Source organism: Leptopilina heterotoma, unplaced genomic scaffold (assembly GCF_015476425.1).
Source record: "Leptopilina heterotoma isolate Lh14 unplaced genomic scaffold, ASM1547642v1 Lhet_54, whole genome shotgun sequence".
Lineage (NCBI taxonomy): Eukaryota > Metazoa > Arthropoda > Insecta > Hymenoptera > Figitidae > Leptopilina > Leptopilina heterotoma.
In genome coordinates this window covers 5,534,858-5,557,440 of record NW_025111118.1, presented here as the reverse complement: position 1 = coordinate 5,557,440, position 22,583 = coordinate 5,534,858, and the positions used below count along the sequence as shown (strand labels likewise).

The 22,583-nt window shown below is 20.8% G+C and overlaps 1 protein-coding gene across 2 annotated transcripts in view; it reads left to right on the top strand.

The window, feature by feature from the left end:
- Positions 1-22,583, top strand: part of LOC122508535 — an 843,732-nt gene that overhangs the window by 128,906 nt on the left and 692,243 nt on the right. For both annotated transcript variants that reach the window (XM_043621950.1, XM_043621952.1), the window contains one exon: positions 3,817-3,862. The gene's annotated coding sequence lies outside the window, so the exon portion shown is untranslated. The remainder of the gene's footprint in view (positions 1-3,816; positions 3,863-22,583) is intronic.

The window sequence follows — 22,583 nt, the reverse complement described above, 5'->3', positions numbered from 1 at the left end:
TTTAAATTTATTAATTTGTTTATAAGCGTAATAATAATTAATAAAATAATAATAATAATAATAATAATAATAATAATAATAATAATAATAATAATAATAATAATAATAATAATAATAATAATAATAATATTAATAACAGTAATAATAGTAATTTAAAAATTATGAGGGAGTCAATTATAAATTGTGCGATATAATTTGGAATGAAGTCGTTTTGCAAAATACGTCTGTATATTAAATTATTTAATATACCGCAGAACGTTATATATTGCAGTTTATTTAAAATTTACGAACAATTTTAACAGTGTAGGCAATTTTCATATTCAAGAATTTAATCTCTTACGCCTGAAAAGAGGCCACACGACAAACTGCGCTGTCGTAAAGGAACTCTTACTTCAAATTGAATTCAGTGAAATAAAAATCTATCTTTAAATTTTTATTGATCATTAAATTCTTGATTACCACTGTCAATCTAGTCATCTGTGAGAAATGATAAAGTGATTAATAAAATAGAAGAAACTTTTTTTTCCCCCATTTTTGTTTTAATGTGATTTCGCGACGCACAAATTGCGTGAATTGTTCATTTTCTTTCAAACTACTTTTATTTTTTCTCGAACGATTATTTTTTGTAATAAAAAGAATTGCAAGAATAATATAATAATAATAATAATTTAATAATTAACTATAATAATCTTCGTATTTCATTTTTTCATTCTGTCTGTCCACACTTTAAAGTTAGTTTTTGTGTATGCTTTTGTTTTTTTTTTTTTTGGTTTTTTTTTTCTTTAAAAAATATTGTTTGACAGATCGAAAAAATGCAGGTATTTTTTCATGATTTATAATAAAAGAATATTTGAAATTAGAAAATATAAAAAAATTATGATTAACAAATAAATTTTGTTTATTATATGCTTTTTTCTCTAACAAATTTCGTTTGACTGATCTAAATTATGCAAATTTTTCTCTTTTTTATTTATAAAAAATATGAGAAAATTGTTAATTGTTAAAAAATTATAATTAAGAAATAGGAAATATTTTATGCATAATTTATAATTCTCAATAAGAATATTGTTCAGAAACTCATTCTTTTCTTTTGGAAAAGAAACATTACATATTCTATTCTATTTGTCAATTACAAATTTTAATTGAAAATGAAATTGAAACTTTATAAATTTTTAGAAAATAAAGAACAAAATTTTACTCAAAGAAAAAGTTCTGTTACATTAATTTACGAATTTCTTAAATTGCAAAATTATTCGAAAACATCAATAACTCTTTTTTAAATAAACATTTAAATATTATTTTTCCGTAGGAATTAAAATTTTTTAAAACATTCAAATTCAAATCTTTTTAAATTCAATAACTTATAAGAATATTTTTATAAAACATGAAGATAGCGATTGCTCCGAGTCGAAGACTCGGAGTCTTCGAGAAGACTCGATTTCTTTATGTTTTATAATAATTAAAGATAACCGAGTGATAAAATCATTCTTTTATATTATAAGAATATTATTACAGTAACTTTTTCAAAATTATTTTCATCATTTGAAATCAATTATTATTTTCTACAATTTTCAATTATTTTTTATGAAAATAATTGAAAAAATTTTATTATTTATAAAAATAATTGTATTATTGCGAAGAAATTTATAAAAAATTTGTAAATAATTGAATTCCTGAGAAATATTTATTATTTATGAAAATAATTAAATTGTTTGCGTACTATTTTTGGGAATTTGAAATTGATTTGAAAATAATTGAACTTTGGGGAAGAATTTTGTTATTTATAAAGATAATTGGGATTTTGTCGAGAATTTTTTTTAAATTTGAAGAATAATTGAATTTTATGAGAAGAATTCTATCACTCTTGTATATAATTGAATTTCTGCAATTATTTGAATTTTTCCAAAATTGGATTTTTTTAGTGTTTTGAACAAAAATGTGAATTACAAATTTTTAAATTCTATTATTTTTAAAATTGCTAATTATTATTACTATTATTATTATTATGATTATTACTATTATTGTTTATTTTATTATTGCTATTTTTATTATTTTTATTATTATTATTATTTTATGTGATTTTTTGTTGTTGACCGTATTAATTAAATTGAAAAATAATGAAAAGGCCAAAAAAATATTATTATTGTTGTTTATATTTGTATTTTTTATATTTATATTAAAATTAAACAATAAAAAATGTATTTGATTCAAATAAACTATTGCCTCGAACCCTGCGGCTTGTGCAGGGAGAGAGTAATAAAAAAAAAAAAAATAATTTTTATGTTAGCGAATTAAATGGTTTTTGCTTAAAATACTCAAATTATAGGTACAAAACCTTTTTATCTGATTTAAATAAAAATTATTTGGTTCAAGTATATATTTAGTTGATTAAATTAAAAAATTATGAGATTGTAAATATTTATTTGGTTAAATTAAAAATTATTTTGATTCAAGTAAATATTTATTTGAGTAAATTAAAAATTATTTTAATTCAAGTAGATATTTATATATTAATTAAAAATTATTTTGATTCAAGTAAATATTTATTTGACATTAGACAAGAAATTCGTTATTTAATCATTTTTTTTCAGTTGCATAATATTAATTATTTATAGAATCGTGATAAATTTTTTAATTTTTTACTTTTATGATAATTTTATGAGCAGTATTTTCAATATTTTTTTAATTTATGAAAAAAGGAAAAAAATATATAGAGAAACAATAGATTAATTTTTAATAAATTAATTTGTTTAATAAATTTTTTTTCCAATTGGAAAATAAAATTGTTTCCTCCTCTTTTTATTAACAACAGAGAGACGATAAATTTTTGAAGACTTTGGGGAAATATTTACAAAAACATGGAATCTGTCGTCGTGGATTTATAGGTATTTGTTTGGAAGTAGGCTAGAAAAATACTTGTCGAAAGGAACATCAAGTGTCCAGTGAACCCTATCGGTTTTTGGACAAATAACCCCTGGTTAGGTTAATAGGAAAAAAAACCTCATCGTATATAGAAGGAGACCAGTGAGAAGTAGACCAAACTATTACTCACCCCCCATATACTGTCCAGGGGAAGATTACTTGGGGATGATCGTAATGTCTTATCTATATCGGTGGACAATTTTTTTTCTTTTCTTTTTCTTTCTTTTTTTTTTTTTTTGCAAATACACATATTTGGAGGGAAAAAAAAAGTTTAATGTATAATGTAAATGTCAAATCGATTCGTGTGTAATAACTCTTGTTTCTAGAGTTCCAATATATTAAGGGTGTGTCAATCCATCACTTAAAGAGTAATTGCGAAATGAAATTAATGAATATTGATGGATGAAATTGATAAAATTCGTAAATTAGTTATAAAATTGGTTTATTTACGTTTATTTGAAATATAGACATAATCCACAGTTGTATATTTAATGTATGATATAAAATAAAAAAGTAAAGGAAATAATAAAGAAAACTGTAAATTAAATTTTGGTAATTTATTTTTATTTTATTTTTTCATTTCAGAAATTTTTCAACTTTTTGCTTCTAATATTATAGTTTGAATTAATAAACAAATAATTATTTAGAAATAAAACTTAAATATATTTTTTACCATTAAAAGAAACAATAAACAAAAAAAGTAAATTTTTCGGGAATATTAAATTAAATGGGATTATTAAATAAGTTTATATTCTAAATAAATAGGAAAATAAATAAAAAATAAAAATTAGAATTGAAATAAATAAAAGATGTTATTTTATTGTAAGTTATTTGAGTATAAACTTATTTATCAACAAATAAATTTAATACAATTGTGATTTTTTGTTGTTGCAGATTTTCAAAAGGACAAAGCGGAAATAATAGTGGATGTCCTCATGGGGTAAGTGATTCTTTTAGAATATAAAAAAAATCATTCGTTTACGATTTTTCTTTAAAAGAAAAGTTCTTTAAAAAAATATTTCTATGTTAAAAATTTTAATCTGTAAAATTATGAGAAAATACTCTTAATGAAAAGTACTGCAAAAATTTGGAAAATTCGAAAATACTCTTAATCTTTTTTTTGGAAATTTTTATCCAAATGCAAAAAAAAATTTGTCAAGAGAATTAGGAATAATTTTTTTATAACTATTTCACGAAAGAAAAATTTTATCCACGTACAAAAAAAACTTTAAATAACTGAAAATAAGAGAAAAAATGTTATAAAATAAAATTATTAGAAAAAATTAATTTTAGTATAAACTTTGCTGCTAAGTTAATTTTAACTTCCGAAAATTTTTATTCAAAAACGTTTTTATTAAATTCTTTTTTATTTATTATTTTTTATTTTATCTTTATTTTTTATTGGAGAAAGTGACAAAACTTTTATTTAAATTGTTTTTTTTAATTCAGACATAGCTGCACTGAAAAAAGTTTATTTAATTTAAATAAAATAATTAAATAAAGGAAATAAATTTTGAAAATTAGATTCTAAACTCAAATTTTCATAATTATTATTAAAATTGTTGGAGAAATCAAACATTTTAATTTTTTGAAGTGTCTTTAAAATTAATTTAAAAGATTGTTTTTACATTATTTTATTTTATTAATTGCAATAATATATTTTTAAAAAATCTGTATTATCTTATGGATTTTGTAAACAAATGTGACTCGTAAAATTTTCTTTTCTTTATTTCTAAAGAAACTTGAAATCTCGTTAAAAAATTGTTATTGAGAAATAGAAGTAGTTCAAATTATATTTATTATTTTCGAAAAAAGAAATGAAATTTTGTTGAAAAGTTGTGATTATAAATAAGAATTAAGCAAAAATTTTTATGATTTTTCTAAAAGAAACTCAATTTTGTAAAAAAAAAAATGTAATTGAGAAATAGAAAATATACAAAATATTTTCCATTTTTAATTTTTTAACAATTTTCTAATATTTTTAGAAGAAAAGAAATTCTATTTGTCAATTACAATTTTTGTTACAAAAATGCATTTTTTTCAGAAAAAACTTTACATAATTTCTCTTTTTTAATAACAACATGTTAACAATGTTCCCAGTTTTCTTTAATTTCCTGAATTTCTATTTTATGAGTGTTTAATTAATAAATTTTTAATTAATAAAGAAAAAGCATAGACAAAAGTCAAACTTTAAACGGTGAACAAAATGAATGAAAGAAAAGAATATTCGATTTAAATTTTATTTTTTTCTAAAATTAAACAAAATTATTGTCATTTTCAATGTCAAAATTTTATTAATCTCTTGACCTGTGTTCCATTTGACCTAAATTTTTCGATTTTTTTTTCTCAATAAGTATATATAGAAGTAAAAGTGAATTTTTATCCACATATATTCTGTATGAAAAAAAAAAAGTTTTTGATATTTTATTTTTCCTTGACAAATATTCTCGAGAATTGAAAAGTTTTGAGATCCTGAACAAATATTTCTCTCCGTTTATACTGCTGCCAATGTAAACTAAAATTGAGTACTTTGTACTCTGGGAATGTGTTAAATCAGGACAGTTAGGAGTAAATTAAGCTGAAAATATACGGTTATGGGCCAATTGAGCGAAACTTGTTCGCTCAATAGAACAGAGATAAGTTCTTCAAGAACCTGTTGTTTTCAGGTTTATTCTTGGCCATTCGGAGGTTTTGGTGAAGACCTTATTGCGCCAGAATGTGGTACAAATTTCAAACTATTCCAAACTGGGTCGTACAAACGTCAGAATATAGTAATTACTCCTATAATTTTGAATACCTTCAACATTCTCTCTCTCTCCCTCGCTCTATATGTGTATAGGTACTATGTTTGTATCAAGGACCTTTACACGAATTCCATAAAGTGCATAACTTCTGTAAAAGAAACTAATTACGTAACATTTCCTTAATTGCAATTTTTTCTTTGTCTTTTAAATATAGAATTTTGGCTCTGTAAATTTGAATCAATTAAAATTTTTATTTTAACTGATTTTAATCAGTTTGTGGACTAATTTGAAATAATAATTAATTTAGAATAAATTTAAAAACCAAAAGTATACTGACTTTTGGATTTTCCAGGCATCACAGTTGGGCCCCTTTTTTCCTTTTGTCCCCTTATTTCAATTCTATTAATTTTTTTCACCTTTTTGACGATTTGTCACCTTTTTCCCATTTTTTGCTGATTTTTTCCCTTTTTCACCTTTTTCTAATCAAAAATAAACAAGTTTTGCTAGTTTTTAAAATCTTTTTCAAAGTGAAACCATAAAATTAAGACTGAATGTTATAGAATTCAGTGAGTTTTATTTTCGATTTAGATTATTAACACCACAGCATAATATAAACAAATGTCTTTTTATGTTAATGATTTAAATAATATAGATATCGTAAAGAATTTTATAAATTATAAGGTGGTTCATTCAACAGAATGCAGACCTTTAGAAAAATAATTAATTAACATTCAAATAATTAAAATATTATTTTTAATAGTTTTTTTCTAGAAAAACAAAAATTTTAATACAAAACCTACAATTTTTTCCATTTCTGACAATAATTTCTTTTTAAATAACTTAATTCTTGAAGAACTATTATAAAATTATAACTTAGAAATTATTTACTAAATAATTTTATTTATAGGGGAACATAGTCTAGGTCGGCCACCTTTTTGACTTTTGTTTATAACTTTTTTTTAAAAATGAATTTGGACAATTGAAGTATATGGTTGGAAAGTCCTGTTTAATAGGAACATTTTTTCTGTACAAAGTAAATTGACAGGTTTAAAAATGAAAAAGTTATAAAGATTTAAAAAAAAAAAAATTTGTAGTCCAGGTTGGCCATTACAGTCAAGGTCGGCCATGTTTAAAATTCAAAGGGCATTAATCGTTAAAAAATAAAATAACATGTTTGGAGTTACGGAAAATTGATTCTTTATTGTTTACAGTTTGTAACTTAATGAAATAACAAAATAATAACAATAAACAATATAAAAAAATAAATATAAATAAAAAAAAGTTTTGCACTAAAATATTAATAAAATTAAATAAAAATATTAATAAGATGATCAATTATATTATGAGTTATACAGAATTGCAGTTTTTGCAAATGAAGTAGCTCGTCCTCAACTTTGCGCATTTTAAACACATAGTGGCCGACCTTGACAGTAAGTAACATTACCGAATTGTTGTAACCATAAAGAAATACGTTTCGGGATTCGATTTTTTACTTTGTTTTCCTTTCAACCATGAGTCCCACAAATTTTCTGCATACTTGCCTTGACGATTCAATTTGTTTTTTATCTTTTATTAATGGTTTTTCACATTATGCACAAAACTTTTTTTGAGCTTTTTTTGTACCGACGTCACAGAAAACACAATTTTCGATTTTCCGAAAATGTAATTGAACAAAAAGTTAGGTTTCACTAAGACAAGCTTCGACAAAAATGCGCGTAGGTGGCGCTAGTGAACTTGACAAAAAAACGCGAGTGGCCTACCTAGACAGTAGGCCAACCTTGACTACATTCCCCTACATTTTGAAATTAATTGAATTTTAAAATAGTTGCGTTTACAATTTTCATAAATAGATGAAATTCAAAACATTTTAATTTCAAATTTTATAAAATTTTAATTTTGAATGAATTTCATTAGAAATTCTAAAGAACTTCAATTTTTGCAAAAATTTTCAAAATTTAAATTATTCTGAAATTAGTTAAATTTTTTAATATATATATTTAAGTAATTATTAAAAATAAAGAAATGAACGAGGAATTTTAGTTAAAAACATTAAAAAAAATTTGAATTTTTGGAGAAGTTTCAAATAATTGCAAAAATTTAATTATTTTCAAAAATAATAAAATTCTTCGCAGAAATTCAATTATGTTAAAAAATTCAAAGAAATTCTCGTCACAATTTAAATTCTCTTTATAAGTAATAAAATTCTTCTTCGAAATTCAGTTAATTTCTAAAAATTTTAATAAAATTCTTGACAAAATTTCAATTATTTGCAAAAATTTTCCTAAATTCAATGATATTCAATATCTACTATTTTAATAAAATTTTCGGAAAGAATTCATTTATTAAAAAAAAAATTTATTAAAATTCTACCCAAACGTTTAATTATTTTCATAAAGAAGAAAATAATTTCACAGGAATTCTTTTATTTATAAAATTTTTATAAATTTCTTCGCAAGAATTTCATTATTTTCATAAATAATCAAACTCATCGCAGAATTTCAATTATTTTTAGTACAATTTTAATCAAATACCCCGAAAAATGTAATTATTTTTAAAAATTTTCTTTTAATTTGTCGAAAGAATTTAATTATTTAAAAATTTGTTGATAAAATTCTTTATGAGAATTTAATATTGAGAAACATTTATTCATTTATTCAATAAATTATTTACATTTGTATTTAAATAATTGAATTCTCGTAGAATTTTATCAATAATAAAAGTAGATACAGGTTTTGCAAAAATTCAATTCTGTTTAAAAATTTTTAAAAATTCCCGTCAAAATTTCAATTATTTTTAAAAATGATTAAATTCTTCTCCGAAATTCAATTATTTTCAAAAATTTTTATAAAATTCTTGATAAAATTTCAATTATTTTCAAAATTTTTCCTCAATTCAATGATTTTTAATAAGTATCTACTATTTTAATAAAATTTCCCAAAAGAATTCAATTATTTAAAAAAAAATTTAATAAAATTCTACACAAACCTTTAATTATTAAAAAAAAAAAAATTTCACAGGAATTTCATTATTTACAATTTTTTTTATAAATTTCTTCGCAATCATTCAATTATTTTCATAAATAATAAAATTTTTACAGGGATTCAATTATTTTCGTAAATAATAAAATTCTTATTAGGAATTCAATTATTTTGATAAATAATAAAACTCATTGCAGAATTTCAATTATTTTTAATACAATTTTAATCGAATTCCTCGAAAAAATGTAATTATTTAAAAAAATTTTATTAAACTTCGTCAAAAGAATTCAATTATTTAAAAATTTATTCATACAATTCTTTATGAGAATTTAATTTTAAAAAACATGCAATTATTCAATAAATTTTTTTTTGTATTTAAATAATTGAATTCTAGTAGAATTTTCTCATAAAAATTGATATAAAAATGTATTTCAATTAAAATTTTAGATTATAATTGAATATTAATAGCATTAGAGCGTGAATTTTTAGAAATAATTGAATTTTGAAAAGGTTTCAGATTAAAATCTTTGAAAATTTGAATTTTTCATACTTTTAACTAACAATTCTGTGGAATTAATTTTTTTTTTGAGAAAGTTTAATTGCGGATTTTTTGTATATTATTTGAAGTTTTTATTTTTTAATATATATTTAATTGAAGAATTTACGAATAATTGAAATTTCGTTTAAAATTGAATTTTCTAAACAAATGGATTTGAAAATTGTCAAAGAACTTTTTCGAAAATTATTAAAAAAAAAGGTACTGTGATGCCTGGTTTTAAATTTGGTCAAAAATACTGACTTTTGGCTTTTAAATTTAGTCGAAATTAATTATTTTAGTAGTAGAAAATTTTTGTTTTACTCACACAAATCATTTTATTTGATTTTAAGACAAAGATTCAGTCACTGGTTTAAATAAATTAAAATTTCAACTGATTCCAAAGTGAGTGACAAAAAAAGTATTTACTTATTTAAATTTCTATTAATAAGAAAATAAGAGACAAAAATCTTTTTTCTTTTATTAATAGCAATTTTTGATATCAATTATTACAAGTGAAGCTTGTAAAAGGGTAAATTTAAATGATCAACTCGTCTGACCAAAACGAGAATTTACTACTGACATCTGTGTAGATTGTGTACAATTTCTTTTCATGGTCCTTGGGAAAATGAATTGATGTTAATAGAATCGAATTTAATAAATAAGAAACGAGACAGTGACAGATAGTAATTCAGGAAACTTGTTTGAACAGGCCAAATTTGTCACGCAGAAAAGGGGAAAATTCCCGTTTTATTTCTTTCGTTAAAAATGCATCACTCCTTCGCTAAATTTAAATCAACCAGTCCTTAATAATAAAACAGTTGGGAAAAAACAATTTCCGATTCTCTGTTTGGAGGAAAATTTCACATTTATTGAAATTTTTTTGTTTTTTTGTTTTTTTTTTGTTAAAAATTCTCTTCTTTATTTTGAAGAAATTTTACCTAAAATTTGATTTCCGACTCTTAGATTGTGAATTTTGATCTAAATCAAAATTGAGATTTTAATTTTTTTTTAAATTATTAAGAATTTTAATACAAATCCTTAAATTTTTTTCTATTTTTGTTAATAATTTATTTAAAATAATTTAATTCCTAAAGAACTATCAAAAGACAAATAGAAATTTTAATAAAATTGATTTTTGAATAAATTTAGTTAGAAATTTTTAAAAACCTAGTTTTTTAAAAAATTTTAATTCAAATTCTTTTAAAATTAGTTGAGTTTTTAAATATTTATTTAATTATTAATTATTAAAAATAATTAATTTAGAAAAGAATTTTAGTTAAAAATTCCAAAAAATAATTGAATTTCAAAAGCTTTCAGATTGAAATTTTGTAAAAGTTGAGTTTTGAATGAATTTAATTAAAACATTTAAAAAACTTAGTTTTTTGAAAACTTTTAATTCACATTCCTTTGGAATTCGTTGACTTTTTAAATATTTATTTAATTATTAATTATTAAAAATAATTGATTTAGAAAAGAATTTTAGTTAAAAAATCCAAAAAATAAAATTGAATTTCAAACGGTATCAAATTAAAATTTTAAAAAGTTTGAGTTTTGAATGAATTTAAATAAAAAAAATTTTAAAAACCTAGTTTTTTAAAAAATTTAAATTTAAATTTTTTTGAAATTATAGTTGAATTTTTAAATATTTATTTAATTATAACTTATTAAAAATAATTGCTTTAGGAAAGATTTTTAGTTGAAAATTCCAAAAAAATAATTGAATTTTAAAGGATTAAAATTGAAATTTTAAGAAATTTGAGTTTTGAATGTTAAAGGATTTAAAAAACTTAGTTTTTTAAAAACTTTTAATTAAATTTTTTTTTCTGAAATTTGTTGAATTTTTAAATATTTATTTAATTATTAAAAATAATTAATTCAGACAAGAATTTTAGTTAAAAATTCCAAAAAATAATTGAATTTCAAAAGCTTTCAGATTGAAATTTTGTAAAAGTTGAATTTTGAATGTTAATGGATTTAAAAACTTAGTTTTTTAAAAAATTTTAATTTTAATTTTTTTTAAATTAGTTGAATTTTTAAATGTTTATTTTATTCTTAATTATTTAATTATTAAAAAATAATTGATTCAGACGAGAATTTTCAGACCAGAATTTAAAAAAATAATTGATTATTAGAGAAGTTACAAATACTTACGCAATTTTTAGAAATAATTGAATTTTGAAAAGATTTAAAATTCAAATCTTTGTAAATCTGCATTTTTAATATTTTTAATTAACAAATCTTGTCGACTAATTTTTTTTTTTTGAAAAGTTTTAGTTGAAATTTTTTTGGAAATTGTTAAATAATTAACGCATAAATTAATAAAATTAAATTTGGGAAATAAGAAAAATTAATAATTTAATTTAATTAACAAAAAATTAGTATTTTTTCAATAAAAAATACAAAAATTTAATAAGAAACTAAAACCAAATATTGAAAGATATAAATAATTGTAAATAAAAATTGTTATCTAAATCAATTTTCCAATATTGGGTAAAATTTTTTTATTAACGTATTATTTACTCACACATTGTTTATAAAACAATGGAAAATTTTAGGGTTCCTATATCAATTTTTTTCATCATCATCATCAATATTTGTTTTCCGAGAGAAATAATTCTTGTTTTCAATTATAAAGGGGGATGGAATTGATTATAATAAAATTTATTCGACAAATTTAAGGAAAAATATATAGATGCGAAGGAGAAATAAAATAAAAAAAAACTTTGGAGAAAATATTATGAAACCTAACGATTTTATTGGAGTTGAGAATTATTTAGCAAAGTTTGAAAAATATTTCTTTTCAATTATATATGTATAGGGATATAGTTAAAAGGGAGAGAGAAAGAGTAATATAAAGGAGCGTAAGAAAGTAACACATAATTTTTACGGGGATTTTCAACTTTACGATTTTATTTCTACTTTTATTATGCTATATTATATCTTTTACTGCTAACAACATAGATCAATATTTAATTTTAATTAACACTAAAATTATATTTTTAATTTTTTTTTTCTTCTTTTTACTTTATACGTATAAATTTTATATTGAAACTTAAACAGGGTTACCACAAAAATTTAATTTTGTCTTTTCATGATTTTCAGACAGAAATTTTTTCCCTGATTCTAAATTCACTCTACAAAATGAAACAATTGCAAAAATAATTATTGACAAACAGAAAAGAGGAAAAAAAAATTTCTTATGCAGAGTATGCGATTAAAGAAATAATTAATATTCTGCAGACAAAAAACTAATTAGAATATATATAAAGTTTGAGTTAATACCCTAGGCTTTTGAACGTCTTTCTTTAATTATTCTAAAACGCAACTTCCATCCAAATGAGACGATTAAAAGCTGCATGATAAAAGACAATAAATACGTAAATGGATCTCAAATGATATTTTAGGGCAAAAAAAAAGGGTTGTACATAAATATATATACATATATAAAAATAGAAAAATTATATGCCTTTACGCAAGAGAGAAATTATAGACAGTTCGTCTCATTAAAATAAGTGTTAGCAATGCATTTTTCGCCGAAAGAAAAACAATATTGCCCAGAAAACAATTCCCATGGCAATCTTCCCTTTAGGGATATAATGTACGTACGTTGCGTTAGCCATATAGTTTCGTGACGAAAGCCCATAGGGCGCAATATAAATACATATACTATATATATATATATGTATATTTATTTGTTACGTTACACAATACAAGAGAAAAGACCCTTCCCTTTTTTTCAAGGTAATATTGTGTATAGTTAACCCCCTCCCCTCACTATATTTCCCCTCTGAAATGCTCAGATCAGTAATCGTAGCACTCCATCAAAATTAGAGCCTCTGGCCAATATCTATAGCAACGCATATCCCGAGGACAAGCCGTGAGCACAGCTGTAGATATCCTTCGATATCAAATTTATCGAGTGTACATCAAAACTCAACTTTAGTTGCTTTCAGAGTCGTCCTCTCACGTTCGAAGTGAAACTTTATACTTACTTTATACTTGTTTTGACAACCTATCATCCGTTGAATATATCCCTTTGATTGGGGAATATTTTTTTTCTCCTGTATACTTTTTTTTTACTCATAACTTTCATCAAGTTTAATTACAACTTTACTTGAAATATTTTCGCAAAAAAAAAAACAAAAAAAAAAAAATACTGGAAAATAGATAAATAAAAAGACAAAACATAAACAGAATTTCTAATATTGACAAGTAAAATCAGTTTTCTGTATCGATAAGTAAATAAATAATTTTATACTTTGCTCATATTCGTTGATAAAAAGGAGAAACAGAATTTCGAAAGTAAAAAGTCAAAGGCACATGTATAGATACTAATATAAACTTCAAAATTAGGTCAATTTTTAAAAAGAATATTTGATTTGGAAAATAGGTTGTAAATAGAAATATAAAGACGAAATGCTAAACAGAAATCGAAAAGATTCGAGATCTAAAAAATTGAAAACGAAATCTGAACAAAAGATTCAGAAGCAGTGTTCAGAAGAATAGGGTAACAAGCAAAAAGAAAAAGACAAAAGTAAATTTTAAGGTGAATACAATAAAATAAACTGAAATAAAAAAATAAAGAATAAACAAAGAAGAAATAAATAGAAAAAATAAACTTTTTGTTCCAAGACGCATAATTGTTTCCGAAACCTTATTGTAAATAATATTTGTTTGATATAAAACCATTTAACGCAAATTTAACATGAATTTAACATGGAATTCATTTATCATAAGTTTCATTTGACTTAAAATTTATTTGACAGAAATTAAATTTGGTATGAAACATAAATTTAAATTTAATATAAATTTAAATTTAACATAAATTTAAATATAACTTAAATTTAACATAAGTTTAAATTTAACATAAATTTAACTTAAATTTAAATATAACTTAATTTTAACATAAGTTTAAATTTAACATAAATTTAACTTAAATTTAACATAAATTTAAATATAACTTAAATTTAACATAAGTTTAAATTTAACATAAATTTAAATTTAACTTAAATTTAACATAATTTTGAACATAAGTATAACAAAATTTTTAGCATAAATTTAACACAAGTTTCATTTGCAATAAAAGTCATTAAACATAAAATTTAACATAAAACCGATATTTGACATAAAATTCACTTGACATAAATTTCATTTGACCTAAAGATCATTTGACATATAAATACAGGTGCGAATTTTAAAATTCGTCAATCACAATTTTCTTAATAATCTCTAATTGATTACTTTAAATACTGGCACCAATATTTTTATGTCAAATGAAATTTATGTTAAATAAATTTTATTTGAAATGAGAATTATGTTAAATGCAGGCATCACAGTACCTTTTTTCCTCTAAAAAAAGGTGAAAAGAGGAATTTTTTTCCTCAGAAAAATTTTTTTACGAAATTCCATCGATTATTCGGAAATTCTTCAATTAATATATATATTTGAAAATAAAAACTTGGAATAATTTCAATTGAACTTTTTGAAAAAAATTAATTTTACAGAATTGTTAATTAAAAATATGAAAAATTCAGATTTTCAAAGATTTAAACTTGAATCTTTTTCAAAATTCAATTATTTCTAAAAATTCCCACTACAATGCTTTTAATATTCAATTATAATGTAAAATTTTAAGTGAAATTCACTTTTAAATCAATTTCTATTAGAAAATTCTACGAGAATTCAATTATTTAAATACAAAAATAAATAATTTATATTGAATAATTGAATGTTATAATATATTGATAAAAAACATAAATAACATGTTATGTATTTTTATGTTTTTTTTTAATTTTTATACTCACCAAGAATTTTATCAACAATTTTTTAAATAATTGAATTCTTTCGACGAAATTTAATTGAAATTTTTAAGAATAATTACATTTTTCGAGATATTTGATTAAAATTGTACTAAAAATAATTGAAATTCTGCGATAAGTTTAATTATTTATGAAAATAATGTAATTATTGCGAAGAAATTTATAAAAAAATTTATAAATAATAGAATTCCTGTGAAATTAATTTCTTATTTTTGAAAATAATTAAACGTTTGCGTAGAATTTTAATAAATTTTTTTTTTTGAAAAATGAATTCTTTTGGAAAATTTTATTAAAATAGTAGATATTAAATATCATTGAATTTAGGAAAATTTTTGCAAATAATTGAAATTTTACCAAGAATTTTATTAAAATTTTTGCAAATAATTGAAATTTTACCAAGAATTTTATTAAAATTTTTGAAAATAATTTAATTTCAAAAAAGAATTTTATTATTTATAAAGAGAAATGAAATTTTGACGAGCATTTCTTGAAATTTTTTAATATAATTGAATTTCTCCGAAGAATTTTATTATTTTTGAAAATAATTGAATTTTTTGCAATCATTTGAAACTTCTTCAAAATTCAAATTTTTTTTAGTGTTTTTAACTAAAATTCCTCGTTAATTTTTTTATTTCTAATAATTAATTATAAATATTAAAAAATTTAACTAATTTCAGAAGAATTTAAATTTTGAAAATTTTGGCAAAAATTTAAGTTTTTTAGAATTTCTATTGAAATTCATTCAAAATTGAAATTTTATAAAATTTGAAATTAAAATGTTTTGAAGTTCATCTATTTATGAAAATTATAAACGCAACTATTTTAAAATTCAATTAATTTTGAAATTTATAAATAAAAATATTGAGTAAATAATTTCTAAGTTATAATTTTATAATACTTCTTCAAGAATTAAGTTGTTTGAAAAGAAATTATTGTCAGAAATGGAAAAAATTGTAGGTTTTTGTTCACAATTTAATATACAATTAATTTGAAAAACACCATCAAAATTTTTTTAAATTCAGGTCAAGATTATTGAATTACAACAAAACTTTAGAACTTTAGGTCAAAAGTAATTAATAGGTCAATTCAGGTCATAGTTGCAGAGGTTGACGTAAATGCAAAATTATTAACAATATTGTTAATAATAATAATAATAATAATAATAATAATAATAATAATAATATTAACAGCACTGTCAGTAATAATAATTTGTTGTAGTTAAGGATTAAAAAATTTAAGTCATAAGTAATTAGGTCAATTCAGGTCATAGTTGCAGAGGTTGACGTAAATGCAAAATTATTAACAATATTGTTAATAATAATAATAATATTAACAACACTGTCAGTAATAATAATTTGTTGTAGTTAACCCCTTAACTGTTTGAGGAAAATACAACATGATTGTCCCAAAATGCCCAGCGGAATCTGATACTTTTTCAAATAGTATAGTATATTTAAATTATAACTAATTATTCAATTATTTTCTAAAATATCATTAATGACCCTTATAATTTCTTATAATATTGATATAAAGAAAAATATCTATCAATTTATATACAAATTATATTTATTTAGAGTGATAGTAAACACGACCCACGGGTGGGTCGGAAACAGTTATGGCCATACTTTTTCACGACCCACCCGTGGGTCGGAAACAGGCAACGGGTTAAGGATTAAAAAATTTAAGTCAGAAGTAATTAGGTCAATTCAGGTCATAATTTTTAGAGGCAAATATAAATATAAAATGCAATATTATTTACAATATTGTTAATAATAATAACAAAACTGTCAGTAAATAAAATTTGTTGAAATTAACGAAAAAAAATTCATGTCAAAAGTAATTATTAGGTCAATTCAGGTCATAATTGTAGGTCGCACATAAATGCAAAATGTTATATTATTAACAATATTGTTAATAATAATAACAAAACGGTCAATAATAATAATTTATTGTAGTTACTTAACAAAAAAATCAGGTCAAAAGTAATTAGTAGATAAATTCAGGTCAAAGTTTCGTATAGACGAACATAAATACAAAAATTGAATTCTAATAATAATTTTATTTGAATATTTTATTCTAATAATAACAGTCCTAAATAATAATGCCAGTGCGACAATAACAAATACTTTGTTAAAGTTAATTAAGAAACACGTTGACAATATTTTTTTTGTATAAATAGAAGAAGTGATAAAAGTTGATAGATTGATAGTGAATTAATTTTTGTGTGCGAGTTTATTTTTGTCACTATAGTGCTTTATTAATTTTTTCTATAAATGATGATAATAAAGAATGATATTAATGAATTTGGTATCCGGATGAAGTGGAAGTGGTCGAATTATTAATTATTGATACATGAATGCAGATTCATACATTCCGTTTGAAAATTTGGTGGTTTGTACGATGCCAAATTACCCTTTGTTCCGCTGTTAATGAGTAATCGACACACGTGGGTAATTCTTAATTAAGTACAGTGGGCGTTCGTATACCACTGTACGAACACTCGAGTGGCTGCATGCGGTAAATTTCAACCCAAAGACAATAATAACATTTCGTGAAATCGACATTCTGCTGCTTTTACTCTTAATAAAATAACATTTACATTGAAAATTCATTTTCTCATTGTTTTCCTTAATTAATATTTTCACTTGCATAATTTATTTCTCTATTTAGCTGTAAGGTTTCTAGTGATATAATTTTGTTATAATTAATAACAAATTTTTTACAATTGTAAAAAAAATATAGCAAACATTTTTTTTTTCCTTTTCTTTAAATAGTAAATTTCTTCTATTTCCTTAAATTTCCTCAAAAAAAAAATTTTTTTCTGCACTTATTAAAAACACAAAGAAGAGATTAATTAATAATTCTTGAATTAATCAATATTTTAAAGTATATGAATCGAATGTTATTAAAAATTAAGAACTTGGGTAAAAATGCCAAGAATTAAAAAAGTATAATTTTAATACGTTTTATGAATAATAGACGTCGAAAATAAACAGTTTTCAAATTAATAGGTTTATTTAAAAATTTTATTACTTGAAAATTAATTTTTAAAGTTTAGATTATAAATTTATTTAAAAAATTAAAATTCTTGAAAATTAACTTTAAAATCTAGATAATAAATTTATAGTGATGGTAATTGGAATTTTTTGTCGAATAGGAAATAATTTTGTATTCTCCACTATAAAAGTGTATGCTGAATATTTTAATTCATGTATTTTTTAAAATCTATTGGAAGGTCTAATATGATCAGTAAAAAAATATATTTCCAATTAGAAGTGCTTCAATACGAAAAGTATTGAATATTTTATTTCATTTATTTTTCATCAAAATTTATCAATAATTCCATAAAATTCTATTGGATTGAATAATTTCTAATTATTTCACATTTGATAATATGTTTTTCGAATTTGTGAGACATAGATTGTGTTATTTTAAATAAAGTCGCGTTAATTTTTTATTAATCAAATATAAAATTTTCAATTCAAAATTAAATTTTTAATTTGAAAAAAAAACGTCTATTAATATTATAGTCTCAGTAGTAAAAGTAAATTATTAGTCGGCCGAGTATTAATATTATTTTTGCCATTATTATTAATATAATTATTTTTATTGTTTCAGTAGTAAAAGTAAATTATAATAATTATTATAATAATAAAATAATAAAATAATAATTATTATTAATAATAATTAATAATTAATAAATAAATAATAATAATAATAAATAAAATAAATAATAAATAATAATAATAAATAATAAATAAATAATAATAATAATTATTATTATTTATAATTATTATTATTAATCAGACGTTGATTAGTTTTAAATTCGGAATATTATTATTTCAGTAGTACAAGTAAATTATTATTCAGACGAGAATTACTATTATTTTTGCCATTATTATTAATACTATTATTTCTATTGTCTCAGTAGTAAAAGTAAATTATTAGTCAGACATTTATTAGTTTCAAATTATTAATATTACTGGTTCAGTAGTACAAGTAAATTATTAGTCAGACGAGTATTACTATTATTTTTGCCATTATTATGAATATTATTATTTTTCTTATCTGAGTAGTAAAAGTAAATTATTAGTCAGACGAGTATTGGTCATTATTATTTTTATAATAACATTTTTTTTATTATTATGTCATAAAATATGTTAATTACTTATTAAAATTGACAATTAATTATCTATAATAATCTTCGTATTTCATTCTTTCATTCTGTCTGTCCACACTTTGAAGTTAGTTTTTGTGTATGCTTTTGTTTTTTTGTTTTTTTTTTCTTTTAAAAAATATTGTTTGACAGATTTATTATTATATATTATTTATATTATTATATATTATAATTATATAATTATATTATTATATATTATTTATAATAAAACAATATTTAAAATTAGAAAATGTAAAAAAATTATGATTAACAAATAAATTTTGTTTATTATATGCTTTTTTCTATAACAAATTTCGTTTGACTGATCTAAATTATGCAAATTTTTCTCTTTTTTATTTATAAAAAATATGAGAAAATTGCTAATTGTTAAAAAATTATAATTAAATAGGAAATATTTTATGCATAATTTATATTTCTCAATAACAATATTGTTCAGAAAGTCATTTTTTTTCTTTTGGAAAAGAAACATTACATATTCTATTCTATTTGTCAATTACAAATTTTAATTGACAAATGAAATTGAAACTTTTTAAATTTTTAGAAAATAAAGGAAAAAATTTTACCCAACAAAATGTTCGGTTACATTTATTTACGAATTTTTTTAATTGTAAAATTATTCGAAAACTTTAATAACTCTTTTTTAAATAAATATTTAAATATTATTTTTCCGTAGGAATTAAAATTTTTCAAAACATTCAAATTCAAATCTTTTTAAATTCAATAACTTCTAAGAATATTTTTATAAAACATGAAGATAGCGATTGCTCCGAGTCGAAGACTCGGAGTGATCGATTTCTTCATGTTTTATAATAATTAAAAATGACCGAGTGATAAAATCATTTTTTTGATTTTTTCATATCATAAGAATATTATTACAGTAACTTTTTGAAAATTATTTTCATCATTTCAAATCAATTATTATTTTCTACAAATTTTAATTATTTTTTATGAAAATAATTGAATTCCTTAAAAAAATTGTATTTTTTATAAAAATAATTGAATTATTGCGAAGGATTTTATAAAAAATTTGTAAATAATTGAATTCCTGAAGAAATTTTTATTATTTATGAAAATAATTAAATCTTTGCGTACTATTTTTGGGAATTTTAAATTGATTTGAAAATAATTGAATTTCGGAGAAGAATTTTATTATTTATAAAGATAATTGGGATTTTGACGGGAATTTTTTTTTTTTAAATTTGAAAGATAATTGAATTTTATGAGAAGAATTTTATCACTCTTGAAAATAATTGAATTTATGCAATTATTTGTAATTTTTTCAAAATTGGATTTTTTTCAGTGCTTTGAAAAAAAATTTGAATAACAAATTTTTAAATTCTATTTTTAAAATTGCTAATTTTATCCTAAAAAGTTAGCCTCGCGCTTTAGCGCCCGAATTGTTGCTACTTGAATATTAATTTACGAATTAGTAAAGTTTATTAAAAGAGTGTATAAAATTTCAAATTTTTATTTCAATTATTTTTTTTTCTTATTATTAGAAATTAAATTATTTTTAGTTGATTTAACATTTTTATTATTATTTTAAACAGAGAATTAATTAAGTAAAAATTAATCTGTTAAGTAATTAAAAGTAGAAAAATTTATCAAATTTCAAATTTTATTTTCTTTTTTTAATAATAATAATAATAATAATAATCAACAACAAAAATACATTTTTTAATAATAATTAAATTAAATTAATACTAGTATTTTTATAAACACAGAATTAATTAATTAAAATTGAATTATTAAAAAATGATTGAAATTTCAAGTATTTAAAATCAGTATGTAAATTTTTTTCCCTTATTCTCCGCCGAATGTCTAGAAAGAAAATTAAATTTAGCATTTCGTACGAAATTTTCATTTACTTATTCCACGAATTCAAAAGTATCGCCGTGTCTCGGAAGTTCTGAAATTATCCGATAGCATCGAATCCACTTTTACTTGTATACTTTACCTACTGACTCCTTACGTCCCTTCATCCACTTTTATATACCCCACTCACGAATACAATACCCACTGACACTTGTCCATATAAGCAAAGAAGGTTCATAATTATATTATATATCTATATATATTTTTGTTTCCAATGGCCTTGAAACATGCAATATGAAAAAGACTCCTTTTTGTGTGCATATTTGCAAAAAGAAAAAAAATGAATTAAAATTAAAAAAAAAAAAAAAAAATTCAAATAGTTTATATGTTATATGTATACAATACATAAATTCTAGTAGAGTGTATATGTATAGAAAAAAAGGTGTTGGATGTGATGAAAGAATTTACTTATCTTTGAAAGAAGATGTTAATTTGAAAAAGTCATTCGGCAGTCGCCGAATAAAAGCGGAACGAGATGAGAAATGAAGTCTAGAGAAAAAATATTAAAATTCTCACAGTGTCTGAATAAAGTGCTGTAAAGTGGTGAAATGAAGTGTTTTGCAAGTTCAATCATTTCAAGTTTCAAGAATCGTGTCTTAATTTCCCAGCATTTTCATTTCAAAAGATTTCAATTTTACATTAATTATAACGACAATGCGTTGAGAATTTCAATTTATATCGCATTACTACGCACCGCAAATCTTTTCAATAATTTTAGCTATTATTATTATTTTTATTTTTATTAACAGAAATAATATTGTTGCTATTAATATTATCATTATTTTTCTATTAATATTAACATTATTGTCTCAGTAGTAAAAGTAAATTATTAGTCAGACGTTTATTAGTTTTCAATTATGAATATTATTATTTCAGTAGTACAAGTAACTTATTAGTCAGACGAGTATTACTATTATTTTTGCCATTATTATAAATATTATTATTTCTATTGTCTCAGTAGTAAAAGTAAATTATTAGTCAGACGAGTATTACTATTATGATTATTTTCCTGTCTTTTTTTCGTTATTTTTATTATTTTTTTTATTTTCATATTTTTTCAAGCTAAAATTTTTTATTGTAAATAAAAATGGGAGCTTTTAAGGGTGAAAAATTCAATAATAACATAATTGTTTACTTTTTTCCTGAATTGTTGAGGGTCTTTATTCCCCTCTTGACTTGTAATTTTTTATTTGAATATTTTATTCACCTCTTAATTTATTCACATCTGTGAAAATTGACTGAGAATTTTAAGATTATTTCAAACGTAAACCAAACTATGTAAATAAAATAACATTTTTGTTTATTTTTGACCTAAATTTTTATGTGTTTGTTTACAAGTTGACTTGTAACTTTTTATTTTGATATCCTTGCTTCTTAATCTGAAAATTTTTAACCAAAATTTTGAGATTCTGTAAAATTTTGAATCTAAGCGAATTTTCAAATAAAATAAAAATAAAATAAAATTAGAAAACAAATAGAAAGTATGAAATAAAATAAATAAATAAAGGAAATACAAAAATTAAATACAAA